The following is a 5,111-nucleotide window of genomic DNA, read 5'->3' as shown; positions in this document are numbered from 1 at the left end:
TAGGAGTGAAAATTCCTGTGGTTGAGGTAAAGGCTACCTCCCAACCCAGCTGCCCCCAGGGCTTGCTGCTTCTAATTTTTTGCAGCTAGCCTTGAAGTTTTTACACTTTACTTAGGCTGAACCTCCATACTGGAATCTTTCTTCAGAACTTCTCTGGTTGTCCCAGGAGGACCACTGTTCTGGCCCAACTCTTCTGTATTATTGCTGCTGTACATTCACCCTGTGGTACTATTTTATCTTTTTTGTGAAGGAAATATGAAGAGCTTAGAATTTTCTGACCTACTCTGCCATCTTCCCAGAATCCTCTGTGTTTCTCTCTTTTTTTTAATGTGTGGGTGGGGAATGAAGCAGAAAGCAGCTTGGTGGATACTAGGTAAAAACATAACTGTAGAAAGGAAAAATGTGGGGAGAAATTATAGCAACCCATTGCCTTCTTGGGGTTAGTATCCTCAGGATGATTACTGAACTTCTCTGCTTCCTTACATATGCATTTAGAGACAGGAGAGAAATAGACAGAGGGAGAAAGAAAGAGAGACAGAGATGGAGAGAGAAAGAGATGGAGAGAAAGAGAGGGGAGACACAGAGAGAGAGACAGAGAGAAACAGAATGAGAAGGAGAATGAATCCCTGTGGCAGGGGAGAATTAATTATCCTAGTTGTACTTTGCTTGTATTTCATAGTCATTCTAGGTCAAAGTGAAATAAAACATACACTTTTCAAGAGTGTGGTTCAGGAAATTACAAGGTAACAAAGAACATTACAAGTTCTTTTTGAGACTTCATAAGCCCAGTGCTTCTTAACTCTTCAAAATTTATTGTCTTTTGTAACAGTGACAAACCTAAAGATGTCACTGTGCATGGCATGAAAACATGGGAGGAGATAAGATCAATAATGCATGTAGAGGCAAGGAGGTCAGCTTCTTTATCAAAGATAAAAATGAAGGAGGAGATAATTGATGAGAACATAATGAATAACATAAGACAAGAAGTGGAGAAGAGGGAGCTCACAGGGAATGGCTTTTGACAAAGTACAGGATTAGGGTGGCATGGGAAGCATGAGGAGACATGAATACTTGGAATAACCAAATAGGACATTGAATAAATTAAGGAGAGGTAGAAAAATTGTTTTGTTGAAGTGGTACCCTAGCTGATATTTGTTGTTGCTCTTGTTGAGCTGCTTTCAGTCTCATCTTACTTTTTGTGACCCCATATTGAGTTTTCTTTCCAAAGATACTAAAGTATTTTGCCATTTCCTTCTCCACTTCATTTTATAGTTGAGAAAACTGAGATTTGTTGAGTTTGTGACTTGCCCAGTGACTTTGCTCAGCCCATAAGTGTCTGAGGCCAGACTTGAGATCAGGAAGATGAATTTTCCTGATTTCAGACCTGGTACTCTATCAACTGTGCCATCTAGCTGCCCACCTAGTTAAAATTAGACAATATAAATCCACAGTGAATCCAAGCAGCATGGTTTTTCAGGATTTGCTACCAGTCTGTTCAGAAAAAGGTGAACAAGAACCAAGGAGGAAGATGAAAGAGATAGTCTTAGGCTGAGTTTGGCAAGGTGTAATTAGAAACAGGAGGGAACACAAGCATTTGAGAGTAGAAGATAGTAAAGAATTGAATTGCTTTACCAAGGATTTGAGATAGCAAATAAAGAGATATTGAAGCAGTATTGATGTGAGTGGGAGGGAGAGAACCTGAGGAATGAGAAAAAATAATGAAGGAGATGGTTTCAGAGAAACCTGAAAAGTCATGTTTGAGGCAATATAGAGCAAAATAAGAAGTATCATGAAAGCAATTTATATAATAACATTGGAGACAAATGACTGAAAAACTTAAGAACTCTGATCAGAACAATCAGCAACCACAGTTCTTGAGAACCAATGAGGAAGAAGCATCCTATCCACTTCTCGAAAGGTGATGTATTAAAGATTCAGAAAGAGATCTATTTTGGACATAATTAATACAGGAATTTATTTTACTGTTCATATTTGCCATAAAATGGGGGAAGAAGGTTGAAAGGAGAATATTTTTTAATTGAAAAAAATTAAGAAGACAGATAGAAGAAATGAAGATCATAGTTAGGATAAAGATTAAAGAGGTACAAAAAAGCATGAGGAAATGGAAAGAACTGATAAACAATTATGATCAGACAAAAACAAATGAAGTTGATGAATATGGAAAATGTATGTGCAGGCAGGATCAAGTTTTTGTGTGTAACTGAAGGGAGAACAGGAGATTATAGGAATTGGCAAAATTGAGGAGTATTTAAAGGAGCAGTTCATCCTGTTCTGGAATGTGTGATGAGGAAAGCATCATCATAAGGATCTATATCTTAATGAGTGCCAGTAGATAGAAGGGGTGAGAAAGGAAGAATCAAAATGAAAAGAAAGTGTCAGTTATGGAATGGGAATCCCAAAAGGTTACAAAATTTAGGAGCTCTGGAGTGGAATGTTGTGGATGATGGTGGTTATGAGGCTGTATGGGATTATGGAAAGCCCCACTGGGGATGGGGAATGAGGTTTGTATTTTGACATCCAAGGATTTAGTGTCATGGGGATGGATAGAGTGTAAAAGTATAGAACTATGCTTTTTCTGCTGAGGAGTGAGTCTAGGGAGTGGTTCTAGAGAGGCCCATTGAGGAAAGAATGTGATTAAACTGCTCTGGGTCCTCTCTCATATGTAACCACCTGACAGGTTGTGATGTATCTTGTGAAACCCCACCTCAATGACATAGGAGTAGAGGAGGTATGGAGATTAGGAGGTTGTGGTGTCAGGCCTGCATTAAGGAAGATCTGTAATAGAAATAGAGGAGATTTTTGTCCCATGAAGGGGAATTTGGCCCTCACAGTTGAAGGTAGCAAAGGCCCCAGGTGTGTTTGGGACCTTTCTGGGGAAGATTACTTAGATTAGAAACTGAGGAAGTTGAGGGCAGGGCCACAGACAGAGTCAGGAAGGAAGATTACAGGGCCTTGTCAAAGAAGAAAAAAAATAAAACTGAACCTGAACTTTTTGTTCATTTCTAGAGCCAAAATCAAATGAACCTTTGTTAATAATGTAATATTTTTTGATTCTCATTTCTGTTTTAAATCATGACTAGAAATTGAAATGCCAAGGTCACAAGAGACTTTCTCACTCAGTGATTAGCATGTATTTTCATACCTATGAGCTTGAAAGATGTACATATGAGCATATTTTAGAATGTACATTTGGCACAACCTACAGCCCAGAATGATAGTAGTTGAAATTTGACCCAAACTTAATAAATGTACTTTCTTCCCTCTATCCACCCTATAACAAAAAAAAAGTGAGACTCTGTTGCTTAATTCACTGCTCTGACCAAGCCTAGGATTTTGATGACAGTTTTCAGCTGTGAATAGAGAATGTTTGGGAGGGAATCAAAATAGCTGAGGATAGGTTCTTTATTTCAAGGGGTTTCTAAATGAATCAGAGAGAGAAATGTATCTTTGAAATAGAAGACTAGAAAGAACATTGAACAACCAGTACCAAACTAAGGCAAAAACTTATTTAGTGAATGAATCAAATTATTCATCACTTTAAAAATCTTGACTCTCCTACTTTTTTCTGCTCTCCTATCAACAGGCAACACTACATGCCTCTTAAAAATAAGGACAGCTAAGGGATGCAGTAGCTAGCTTGTAGGATTTGGAAACAGGAAAACTAAGTTTGAATACTACTTTAAATAATTACGTGAGCTTCAGCAATGTCACTTAATCTTTCTCAGCCTCACTTTCTTCATCTGTAGAATGGGGTTAATAATAGCTTTTCACTCATGAGGTTGCTATGAGGATCAAATGATATATTTGTAATTTATTTTGCAAACCTTAAAGTACTACATAAATGTTAGCTACTATTACTAGTATTAGCTATGCATTTCTATCTATCCAATAAGTAACTACTTGAATGAGAAACTATGTGATTGAACTCTCTTTAAATTTAAGAGCACAAATAGGTAGACATTTCAGAAATCTGGATTTCCATTTAATATGTGGATGAACTTCTTATCAAACCACTCTACCACCTTTGTCAAGACAACCCCAAATGGGGTCAGGAAGAGTCAGGCACTACTGAAAACCAAAAAACCAAAACAAAACAAAAACTTCATCATCAACAAAAACAACTACATATATAATATTCTATATCTTTACAGAAGGTATTCCCCATGACTGGAATGTTCTCCCTCCTTCACTCTGAATCCTGGAATCCTTATATCACTTCAAGGTTCAGCTGAAGTACCACCTCCTTCAGTGGGAATGAACCTCGTCTTCATCCCCCTAGATGTTTGGTGTCCTGCCCTTAATAGCATTGCATTTTTCTTGGATATATCCTACATTTACTTAGCTGTGAACCTATTGTATCTGTCCCCATAGTATGCAAACTCTTTAGCAACAAGAATTATCTCACTTTTGTATTTGTATCTCTACAACATAGAACAGTACCTCTGACATAGTTAACATTTAATCAACACTTGATAATGGATCAATTGTCTGATAAAGTAATTCATCCAAGGTCTCCCAAGTAGTAAATAATAGAATTAGGATTGGGACCTAGCCCAGTACCCTACCATTTTCTTAACATTGAAGCCTCCTGGATTGTCTAATTTTTTTTAATTCATAAACTAAGATACAAAATGGGAAGTGATTTGCCAAAGGTAGCATAAGAAATAAGTAGGAAAGCCAAGAGTTGTACCTAGATTTAGCCTCTATCTAGAGATGTAGATGTTAACTCATTGATACTTCCCCATTCTACGTGCCACCTGTCCATGGTCTCTCATAAATCTCCAAAAAGGGATACAGTGTGCCTGGAACCTTCCTCTAATTTTCCTTACATTTTTAATAATAATAGAATCTGTAATAGTTATTACCTCATTCTCTACACAAGAAGAACCAATCTTTTGCAATATTCCTTCATTTTTTCATTCATTCATTTCTCCCCTTTGCTTCCTTTCCTTTCTTCCTCTCTTTCTCCTTCCATCCTTCCTCCCTCCCTTTCTTTCTCTCTTCCTTTCTGCCTACTTCCTTCTCTCTTTTCCTCCCTTCCTTCTTCCTTCCTTCCTTCCTTCCTTCCTTCCTTCCACCCTTCCTTCCAC

The sequence above is a fragment of the Petaurus breviceps genome, unplaced genomic scaffold (assembly GCF_028583685.1).
Source record: "Petaurus breviceps papuanus isolate PSGF00001 unplaced genomic scaffold, PetGlider_PUasm1.0 90416, whole genome shotgun sequence".
Lineage (NCBI taxonomy): Eukaryota > Metazoa > Chordata > Mammalia > Diprotodontia > Petauridae > Petaurus > Petaurus breviceps.
This window is presented reverse-complemented; position numbering follows the sequence as displayed.